This window comes from Rutidosis leptorrhynchoides, chromosome 3 (assembly GCF_046630445.1).
Source record: "Rutidosis leptorrhynchoides isolate AG116_Rl617_1_P2 chromosome 3, CSIRO_AGI_Rlap_v1, whole genome shotgun sequence".
In the NCBI taxonomy this organism is placed as follows: Eukaryota; Viridiplantae; Streptophyta; class Magnoliopsida; order Asterales; family Asteraceae; genus Rutidosis; species Rutidosis leptorrhynchoides.
This window is the reverse complement of record NC_092335.1, coordinates 120414711-120427318: the sequence shown is the minus strand read 5'-3', so window position 1 is coordinate 120427318 and position 12608 is coordinate 120414711.

Here is a 12608-nt window from a genome sequence, read left to right as displayed (position 1 = left end):
CGGTTTTGGGAAAAGTTTCATGACGATATGGGTACACAATTAAAATTGAGCACGGCTTATCATCCTTAAACGGACGGTCAAACCGAACGTACGAATCAAACCTTAGAGGATATGTTACGGGCATGTATTATTGATTTCGGTGGTAGTTGGGATGAGCACTTGCCTTTGGGGGAATTCTCGTACAATAATAGTTATCATACTAGTATCGGGATGCCACCTTATGAGATGCTTTATGGGCGAAGGTGTCGAACTCCAATTTGTTGGGGTGAAGTGGGACAAAAGGAAATCGGGAGTACCGATTTGGTTTTAGAAACAAACAGCAAAATTGATATGATTCGGGCTCATTTGAAAAAGGCTCAAGATAGACAAAAGTCATATGCCGACAAGCGTAGACGAATGATCGAATTTCAAGAAGGTGATATGGTGATGCTTAAGGTTTCGCCATGGAAAGGTATTATTCGATTTCGAAAACGGGGAAAGTTAGCTCCTCAGTTTATTGGACCGTTTAAAGTTTTAGCTCGTGTGGGCGAAGTCGCATATCGTTTGGAATTACCCGAGGAACTTGCGTGGATCCATAATACATTTCATGTTTCCCATTGATAAGGCTAAAAAGGAACATATATTTCATAGCAAAATCCCCCAAGAAAGACAAGATTTTAGTTGCAATTGTTCCATTTTCAAGTAATATTCGTTTATTTTAAATAAGTGCGAAGACAAAAGGCGAAAACGACGAATTGAAGACACAAAGGTCCAAAAAGCTCAAAAGTACAAGATACAATCAAAAAGGTTCAAATTATTGATGAGGAACGTCTAAAAATGACAAGAGTACAAGTTACAAAACGCAAAGTACAAAATATAAAATTGTACGCAAGGACGTTCGAAAATCCGGAACCGGGACCAGAGTCAACTCTCAACGCTCGACGCAACGGTGTAAAAATTACGAGTCAACGATGCACAAGAATAAAATATAATATTTAAATAATTCATAATAAGAATAATATTAAATAATAAAAAGTTGTTAATTGAGCATAGTTCAGGGGTCATAAGTGAAAATTCAATTTCTAAATTCGTCTATAAAAGGCTTTGTAATCGTAATGTAAAAACACACCTTTTTCTATCTTTTTCTTATTTATCAATATCAATTATCAATATCTATATTCTATATCTCTATCATAATGTTAACTTAATAAGATATAACAATAATCTTAATTTTAATTTTAAATTATGATAATAATAAGATTTATGATAGAGATCGTTTGAGTGTGTAAGTCGAAATTCTGTCCGTGTAACGCTACGCTATTTTTAATCATTGTAAGTTATGTTCAACCTTTTTACATTAATGTATCGTAACTAAGTTATTATTATGCTTATTTGAGCCGAAGTAATCGTGATGTTGGGCTAAAATATTAAGAAGGGGTTATTGAACTTTGGACCATAATTAAGGTTTGGGCAAAAGACCGACACTTGTGGAAATTGAACTATTGACTATTAATAGATGGGGGGTATTGTCTAATTGAGTGACAACTCATTGGAGTCTGTCGAACCTATCTTCAAATTAATTAACCTAATAATTAATAATGATTATGGTTGTCCTATTTAGTGATGTTCATATGGAATCTGTTATAATCATTTAATTAATCAATTGGGTTGGGTAATTGATTATTCATTCTGATCAAGTGGATGAATTAATATTCATAAACTAATTAAAACATGGGTGGATTACATACAGTGATAACTGGTGTAATTGTTGACAGAAGTGATAACTGCGTCACAGTTTAAATCCTTAATCAGTTGGAATATTTGACTTCGGGTATAAGGGTAATTTGACGAGGATACTCGCACTTTATTTTTATGACCGATGGACTATTATGGACAAAAACCAGATAGACGTATCAAATAAACCAGGACAAAGGACAATTAACCCATGGTAATAAATTAAAATCAACACGTCAAACATCATGATTACGGAAGTTTAAATAAGCATAATTCTTTTATTATATTTCTCATCGTATCTTTATTTACTGTCATTTTATTACTCGCAATTTTATTTTCTGTCATTTTATTTATCGCAATTTATTTTACGCACTTTAATTTTTGTCATTTATTTTTACGCTTAAAATCGACAAACCGGTCATTAAACGGTAAAACTCCCATTTTATAATAATACTACTACTTATTTATATATATATTTTTACAAATAAACTTAATAATATAGCGTTAACTTCACCAGCTCCCTGTGGAACGAACCGGACTTACTAAAAACTACACTACTCTACGATTAGGTACACTGCCTATAGTGTTGTAGCAAGGTTTAGGTATATCCCATCCGTAAATTAATAAAACTTGTGTCATATTTTGTAGTATTTTGTATTAAAAATAATACTATTTCGTACCCTCACGCTACATCATCAAGTTTTTGGCGCCGCTGCCGGGGAGCGCTAAAACGCTATATTTTTAATTATAATAATATTGAAATAAAATATAATAATATAAAAATATTGAAATAGAATATAATAATATAATAATATTGAAATAGAATATAATAATATAATAATATTTTAGAATATATTTTGAATCGTAAAAGTTTTAAAAAGTCGTATTTATTAAATACTTCAGGGGTATATTATGTAAATTGTAATTAATAATTTCTATCATGTCGCTTTCATGTGAATAGTAAATTAATTAATTTCTTTTCATTTACTATTCATGAATAGTAAATGAATTAAAAAAAAAGTTTTGAAAAAAAATAATAATTATAAAAAAAAGTATTAATTTGTAAAAAAAATCATTTTTTTTAAAAAAAAAAAAATTGTAAAAAAAAAAAACGTTTTTTTTTAGAAAAAAAAATTCGTTTTTAAAAAAAAAAAACGTAAAAAAAAAAAAAAAAAAAACGTAAAAAAAAAAAATTATTAAAACAAATATATATATATTTTTTAAGATTTTGTCTATAAAAAAAAATTGTTTTTTTTTAGTTTTATTACCTTTAGATTTTTAGACTATAGTCGCAACTTTTAGTATTAAGTTTAGTTTTGCCATAGTTATTTTTACTTCTAGAATTTTTAGGCTTTGCCGTAAAATCCCTTAAGTGCTTATTCCTTAGATTAAGTTTTAGGTGCTTTAGAATTTTACGATGCCGTATTTCGCACTACTTTCTTATTTTTATTTTTCGACGCCTATTTTTCGACCTTTTTATTTTTCGACCTTTTTCGACGCGCAATCTTTTTCTTTCTTATTTCTCGTCATTCTAGTTTTTAGGACTTAGATTTTTTTCTACTTCTTCTCTAAATTTCTTAAAATTACGAAAATTTATTTTAAGTGGTTAAATTGATAGACATCAAAATTTTCTGGTTCGTAGTAATAGTTGGATTTGTACGTGGACCGGGTTATTGGAGCCAAACAGTACTCAATTATATTGAGACCAAACGAATCCTGCCCCTCTGTTGCATCTTTTGGCTATTCGAAACGTGGGCAAAATCAGAAAAGTCTATTAATTGGATAACTTATTATAATTTTTCTTTCCTTTTTAAAAACTAATAGGATATTCAGTGAATGCACCGAGCAAGACGTTCACCACCTTTTGTACGTTCACCACCTGTAACTAGATCAAGACATTTAGCAAATATAACCGCCGTTGATTTTTCTTTACAATCGTCATCCAGTCGACCAAGTACTTCAGTTCAAATTTCCGATAATCCATTTTTTTGAACCCAACCTCACAATTGAGAATCCAGAGAATATTCAGGAACGGTTCGTAGATCCTGAACCACTAAACTTTCCTCCGGAGCCACCAATCATTCAAACAGAGATTGTTGAGGAACGAACCATTAAATCAGAATCATCTAGTGATACCGATTTAACGAATTCAATTATGGAAGTAACGGAACCTCTAAGTATGGAAGATCGAATGAGAGCCACACGCACGGGCCAAGGTCACGCCATTATTAAGCCAGAAGTTAATGCGCCAGATTATGAAATCAAAGGACAAATCCTACACATGGTAACTAATCAGTGCCAATATAGTGGTGCACCGAATGAAGATCCTAACGAACACCTTCGTACGTTTAAAAGAATTTGTACACTATTCAAAATCCGAGAAGTGGAAGATGAGCAGATCTATCTCATGTTGTTTCCCTGGACTTTAAAGGGAGAAGCCAAAGATTGGTTAGAATCGTTACCTGAAGGGGCGATTGACACATGGGATGTTTTAGTTGAGAAATTTCTTAAAAGATTCTTTCCGGCATCTAAAGCCGTGAGACTTCAAGGAGAAATTGTTACGTTCACACAAAAGTCAAATGAAACTCTATATGAGGCGTGGACAAGATTCGGAAGGATGTTGAGAGGATGTCCTCAACACGGTTTAGACACTTACCAAATAGTACAAATATTCTACCAAGGTGTCAACGTTGCTACACGAAAAGACATCGACATAACAGCTGGTGGTTCCATTATGAAGAAAACCGCAACTGAAGCTTACAAAATTATTGATAACACAGCCTCCCACTCGCATGAGTGGCACCAAGAAAAAGATATTTTTCGTTCATCTAAAGTGGCTAGAGCCGATTCTAGCCATGACTTTGATTCCGTTTCCGCAAAAATAGATGCTTTCGAAAGACGAATGGAAAAGATGAATAAAGATATTCACGCAATACGAATCAGTTGTGAGCAATGCGGTGGACCACACTTAATGAAAGACTGTCACATTGAACAAACGATGGAACAACGTGAGAATGTTGTCTACATGAACCAAAGGCTGGAAAATAGTTATCAGAATAATTATCAACCGCCAAGGCCAAACTTCAATCGAAATCAAAACATTCTTTACAATCCAAAAGGACCCGACAATAACTCGTATAACCAACAAGGTCCGAATAACCAACCAACTCAAAACAACATTTTCAATCAACAAAGACCTGGCTTGTATAAACCACCACAACAAACCGACGAGAAGAAGTCAAATCTGGAAGAAGTGGTATTTAAGCTAGTTGAATCTCAAACACAATTTATTGAAACTCAAACCCAAACGAATGAGAGGTTTGAGCAGTCATTTAGAACTCAACAAGCTTCCATTTTGAATCTAGAAAAACAAGTAGGTACTCTTGTTAGATTGATGAGTGAAAGGGAACAAGGAAAGCTACCGAGTAATAATGAAGTAAATCCTCGGAATGAAAATGTTAACATGATATCAACAAATTCTGAAAAACCAATACCAGAAGATGGGAAAGTTTTAGATGTAAGTAACAATGAAGAAGTTACACCACCACCACCACCCGAGTATGTAAAGCCAGTGGTGGCACCATACAGACCACCCATCCCGTTTCCAAGAAAAGGAGTTGAGTATGAGCAAGTAATAGGTAATAAAGTTTGTGATACCTCTGGAAAGAAGAAGAAGAAGAATAAAAAAGTGCAAGAAACAAAAATAGTAGAAGTAAACCCGGTGAAGACAGTTCCACCAAATCCTTCACCTAGGGTAGGTGATCCGGGTGAATTTATTGTTCCTTGTCTACTTAGTGACTGTGTCATGTATGATGCACTAGCAGATTTAGGTGCAAGTGTAAGTGTTATGCCTCTTTCCTTATATAAGAGATTAGGTGTAGGTAAGTTAAGTCCAACGGATATGAGTGTTCGACTCTTTGATCAAACCATTAAGCATCCAGTTGGAATTGCTGACAACCTACCCGTTCAAGTAGGCAATTTAACCTTTCTAGTCGAATTTATTGTCATTGACATAGAAGAGGACCCAAACATTCCTCTAATTTTAGGTCGGCCATTCTTAGCGTCCACCAAGGCGTTATTTGATGTAGGAAATGGAAGAATGACACTTAAAAGTGGTGACAAATCGATCACCTTTATGATTCGAAAGTCTAAATCTCCACCAACTAAAACCGTTGAACCAGCAAAAACGATTGGTAAGAACCATGTTGTTTTACCAACTCCAACGGTAGTGCTTAACGATAATAAAATGTCTAAGTGTGGGGAAAATGAAGTAACACCTAATGATGACATGATAACAAAGAACCCCGTTGTTGATACGAAATTAAATGATCCTGTTATTAATAGTTCAATGAAGAAACTTATTAAACGGATTCGCGATGCTAGAACCAAGGGGAACTTTAAGTTATGTAACCGGTTAGTATCCAATCTATCACCTAAAGAAAAGGAGAAACTAGTTGAAATTGTGGATATTACACAGGAATCCGACCAATGGCTTAAAGCAAAAGTCACAGATATGCAAGTTGATTATGGTCCAAGAGAAATTGACGATGAAGTTAATCACAATTTCGACACCACATCTACCTAAGTGTGAGGAGATTCAAATATTCTAAAAAGAAAATGCTGTTTGGAGTTAGTTGTTCTGTTCTCGTGTAGTTTCGAGAATGGAATTCGATTGGTCTTTTCCGCTAGCAGACACTAAAGAACTAGTTTTCTCCCCCCATTCTGAATTTTTTTTGTTTTTTAGGTTTTATATGAAATTAATATGTTTTCTTTTTAAGTTTTGTGTGAATTTAAAAACAAAAATTTACTTTATTTCATTAAGTTGAAAAAAAATGATTTCTAAAATTCGTCGTGAGTTGAAGACTAGGCCGTTGAGCCGAAATTACTTTACCCGAGGGCGGGGCGAAAAATTTTTTCATCATTATTTTTAATTTTATTGATTTAAAGTATGCCAAAAAAAAATATATTTGATTTTATAAATTTTTGAACGTGGGGTAATATACCCAACTTTAAAAATATGTATATATGTTCGTATTTTATCATGTAAACAACAGGGTAAAACAACGCACTTTCAAAGACTAACATTAAGTTCAGCAAAATGTACTGATTTTGACGACAAGATGCAAAACAACAAATGTGATATAATAAATGAAGGAATGAACGATGAGGCGCGCCATCTATCATTCGACGAGCTTTGTAATTACAAACTGGGTATTTTTAATCACTTTTCTACACTAATCACCCTCATGAATTAATAATTATAGTCTGATTTCATGCAAATAAGGGCATTGCATGATCTCAAGTGTGGGGAAGGGTTATAAATTCTCTCGGGTTTATACTTGGCTTATTTTCTAAATATTATGAAAATTTTAAAATTTTTTAACTAAATGAATTCAAAATCATGTTTATACATATTTATGAACGATAAAACTAGGTGTTAATGCCGAAATTATCGTTACCTCGGAAAGGACATAAATTGAGAAACAACCTAAAATGCTTGAATTCATTTAAAATGGAATAAAGGAGAATAAAAAGGCAAAGAAAGAAACTAAGTGTGGGAAGAATGTACCAAGTTATTCAATTAAAAATTATCTATCACATATCTTTGTACAAGATTATTGCAGGTACTTTTGTTTTGGATGATACTAATCAGTTTTACCCGGTTTACTGTAATATATTTGAAAGAAAGATGGATCTACACGATGAATCAATTCCATCATTAAAAGGAAGTAAAGTCTTCCGAAAAAGACACGCGCTTCTTGATTTAGGTCATGAAGTTGTCGTCCAGACCAGCTGTAGGTTGACGAAAAACCTAGAAAAGTCATCTCTAAAATCAGCAGGAAATCCACGGACCTCAGCATCAAACAGGGTCGCCAAGTGGTCAGATTTATCCTAACCATGAGAAGGATTTATCTCGTACAATGGGGAGGCACCGTGCAAATTAGCTTGATAAGACTAATGAATCAGATCCCCAGAAAGGATAATCTCCTTAAAGATTAAAAATCAGCTTTTAAGACTGATATTACTCAATCCTTGAGATTGACCTTAAAGATTGAGAATTCAAACTCATGGAATTCAATGATATCTAAACTCGAGTTTGAACGAGAAAATATTTTGATCAAAAATACAAACCGATTTGTTTTCTGAAAACCCATTTTCAATGCGTTCATTACCATTGAACGTAAAATCCTAGGAATTCACCTGGAATTCATTAGGTCACCTGAACCAAATCGGGTGTCAACCGTAAGAACGGTGGTTGCATAGCATGGTCGGAGACAGGACCTTGTGCCAGACCGAAAAATCATAGGATGATCTTTACTATCGCTCCTACCAAGGATAGTTCTAGCATCCGACACGTTAAAAGACCATAATCATCTGCATGTCATGGGACATTGCCTTAACAGTTTCTTGTTCATCGCTTTCCTTTACAACCAGACGGTAGTTTACCGAAAGATAATATACGGAACAAGTAAACTGGATGTGTACTTTCCGATACCGGGATAGCAGTGGATTACACGAACCTAAAAGTTTTAGCCAAAATATTGATCCACAAATATATTTTGCAACACCGATGATGGATCAAATCAGAAAACTTGTCTAGGGTAAAATCTAGCTTGAATTTTCAAAAGATCAAATGTTTTCATAAAGATCCAATTTCCTTAAAGGATCTAAATTTTTATAGTCATGTGGGACTGTAAACCGCCTTTCAAATGTGCACTTTGCTTTGGAAACCGAAAGTAAATCGGCTATTTGATTGCAAGTGTCGTTGTCCTAAACCCAAGGCAACTGTGGATGACACACCCACCTTTAACCATATCGTTACTATCATTGTTTATACCGCTCTATCAAAATCACTGATGTACAAAGTGTGAAGAATAAAGAAGTGATTCGTGTGATGTATTATATTATTTCAAGACTGTATTGCTTGAGGACAAGCAACGCTCAAGTGTGGGGATATTGATAAGGCTAAAAAGGAACATATATTTCATAGCAAAATCCCCCAAGAAAGACAAGATTTTAGTTGCAATTGTTCCATTTTCAAGTAATATTCGTTTATTTTAAATAAGTGCGAAGACAAAAGGCGAAAACGACGAATTGAAGACACAAAGGTCCAAAAAGCTCAAAAGTACAAGATACAATCAAAAAGGTTCAAATTATTGATGAGGAACGTCTAAAAATGACAAGAGTACAAGTTACAAAACGCAAAGTACAAAATATAAAATTGTACGCAAGGACGTTCGAAAATCCGGAACCGGGACCAGAGTCAACTCTCAACGCTCGACGCAACGGTGTAAAAATTACGAGTCAACGATGCACAAGAATAAAATATAATATTTAAATAATTCATAATAAGAATAATATTAAATAATAAAAAGTTGTTAATTGAGCATAGTTCAGGGGTCATAAGTGAAAATTCAATTTCTAAATTCGTCTATAAAAGGCTTTGTAATCGTAATGTAAAAACACACCTTTTTCTATCTTTTTCTTATTTATCAATATCAATTATCAATATCTATATTCTATATCTCTATCATAATGTTAACTTAATAAGATATAACAATAATCTTAATTTTAATTTTAAATTATGATAATAATAAGATTTATGATAGAGATCGTTTGAGTGTGTAAGTCGAAATTCTGTCCGTGTAACGCTACGCTATTTTTAATCATTGTAAGTTATGTTCAACCTTTTTACATTAATGTATCGTAACTAAGTTATTATTATGCTTATTTGAGCCGAAGTAATCGTGATGTTGGGCTAAAATATTAAGAAGGGGTTATTGAACTTTGGACCATAATTAAGGTTTGGGCAAAAGACCGACACTTGTGGAAATTGAACTATTGACTATTAATAGATGGGGGGTATTGTCTAATTGAGTGACAACTCATTGGAGTCTGTCGAACCTATCTTCAAATTAATTAACCTAATAATTAATAATGATTATGGTTGTCCTATTTAGTGATGTTCATATGGAATCTGTTATAATCATTTAATTAATCAATTGGGTTGGGTAATTGATTATTCATTCTGATCAAGTGGATGAATTAATATTCATAAACTAATTAAAACATGGGTGGATTACATACAGTGATAACTGGTGTAATTGTTGACAGAAGTGATAACTGCGTCACAGTTTAAATCCTTAATCAGTTGGAATATTTGACTTCGGGTATAAGGGTAATTTGACGAGGATACTCGCACTTTATTTTTATGACCGATGGACTATTATGGACAAAAACCAGATAGACGTATCAAATAAACCAGGACAAAGGACAATTAACCCATGGTAATAAATTAAAATCAACACGTCAAACATCATGATTACGGAAGTTTAAATAAGCATAATTCTTTTATTATATTTCTCATCGTATCTTTATTTACTGTCATTTTATTACTCGCAATTTTATTTTCTGTCATTTTATTTATCGCAATTTATTTTACGCACTTTAATTTTTGTCATTTATTTTTACGCTTAAAATCGACAAACCGGTCATTAAACGGTAAAACTCCCATTTTATAATAATACTACTACTTATTTATATATATATTTTTACAAATAAACTTAATAATATAGCGTTAACTTCACCAGCTCCCTGTGGAACGAACCGGACTTACTAAAAACTACACTACTCTACGATTAGGTACACTGCCTATAGTGTTGTAGCAAGGTTTAGGTATATCCCATCCGTAAATTAATAAAACTTGTGTCATATTTTGTAGTATTTTGTATTAAAAATAATACTATTTCGTACCCTCACGCTACCACATCACCCATCTCCGTAAGTGTCTTGCGGATGATTCTTCATGGGTGTCCTTAGACGAAATTGAGTTAAACAATAAGTTAGAGTATGTTGAGGAGCCGGTTGCAATACATGACGAAAAGGTGAAATGATTGAGAAATAAAGAGGTGAGAACTTATAAGGTTCAATGGCGTCGAAGTATAGGTTCCGAGTTCACTTGGGAGCCCGAAGAGTTTGTTTTGGTCTATCTTCCTGCGTGTCATGCGGCATGGATTGCGAGGGCGCAATCCGGTTTAAGTGGGGGAGAGTTGTAAGATCCAGTTTTTATCAGTTGAGTTGGACGCCGTCCAACATGGTGGGACGCCGTCCCGTTTTGAAGGGCTGGACGCCGTCCAGAAATCTGGACGCCGTCCAGATGGCCTGACGAGCCAGCTTTGGTATTTTGATATTTAAAAAGGGGTAGTTTGGTAATTTCACTGTGTGGACGACTTTAAGACCCTAGATCAGTTTTGGTGAGCCTCATTACTCCATTTCCATCTACTTTATCATCTTCCATTAAATCCTAGAGAGAGAGGAGGTTCTAGTGTGAGAGAGCTCCATTAAAGGAAGAAAGAGGTTGAATCGAGCCTTAGTGCGAGTTCTAATGTTGTTCATCTAATCGCTAGCTACGTGGTGATTGTGTGGGTAAGTTATAAAACCTAATTTCTTTACTTAAATTATGTTAAGGGTTAGGGTTTGGGTTAGTGTTGCACTTAAAACCCATTTGTTAGTGATTTGGGGGTTTTGGGTAAGTTTGGGTCATGAAGACCCAAAAGATGATTAACCTAGGGTTTTAAAAAGTTAAAGTGTGCAAATGAGTCTTAAAGGCTTAGTAAATCACTAGCACAATTGTAGTTAATATTAGTGGGTGTCATTTGGGTTGTGGGTGACCCAAATGGGCGTGTTGACCTCGAAATGGGTCAAATGGGTCTTGGGCGACCTAGGTTGTTAAATGTGTATGAGAACACACTAAACTTGTGATTATAAAGTGTTTAAGACCATATTTTGGCTAGTGTTAGGGTTTCGTTGGTGTTGACCCAAATATTAAGGTTAAGGGTGCAAATGGGTCAGAATTGCATCTTGGGTCAAAATGGCACTAGAATGGGGAGTAAGTTGGTTGACCAACTTGAGTTGTGATTGATTATGTGCTAAATGTAATAGGTACGTTACATTGAAGTTGCAAGCTCGGTTATCTTTCGCAAAAGACCCTTAGGTGAGTGGAATAATTATATGCGTAGGTATATAATGTATCTATTTGTTGTAGCGTGAGATGTGAAGTGTCGAGGTGCTAAGACACCACGTTTCATGCGACGAGTAAAGTGTCGAGGTGTTAAGACGTCACTCGGAGTGAAGCATCGAGGTTTTAAGATGCCACTCTAAGAAATTGACGGGTGAAGCATCGAGGTGTTAAGATGCCACTCGGGGTGAAGCATCGAGGTGTTAAGATGCCACGTAGTAGTGAAGTGTCGAGGTGTTAAGACGCCACTCCATAAGATAAAGAGTGAAGCATCGAGGTGTTAAGATGCCACTCGGGGTGAAGTACCGAGGTGTTAAGGTGCCACCCTAGGGTTTAGTGATACGAGGTGTTAAGTACACTAACGGATGTTATGAACACCGATGGCATTTTCGCGAGCGCCATTCCCTTGTACGATTAGTTAACCATGATTATTCGTGTTGAGTTGTAAGCATTTTATATGGTTCGAGTTATATACATATATGTGCCCTTGTTATGCTAGCTTATGATATAGGAGGTTAATAGCCTTGTACTTGAGATATTAAGCTCTTTTGCGTTGCTAGCATGTATGCGGTATTTGGGTAAGTGTGCAAGTAGGTATTTTATATATGTACGTGTATAACTATTGCATTCACTAAGCGTTAGCTTACCCTCTCGTTGTTTACCTTTTTAGGCTCCAGCGTGGACAAAGGCAAAGGTATTCGGTTGGATTAGTGGTCTCCAGCTTATTTTGATAGGGGATGCTTTTGGGTTAGCTTTTGGAAGTTCGGCCAAGATTTGGGTAGTTTAACCCCAAACACCATGCTCTAGTGTCGTTTGGAAATTAAACTTGTATTGGTCTAAACTTGTATTTTTGATCGAAACTCGTGAGACGGGTCGA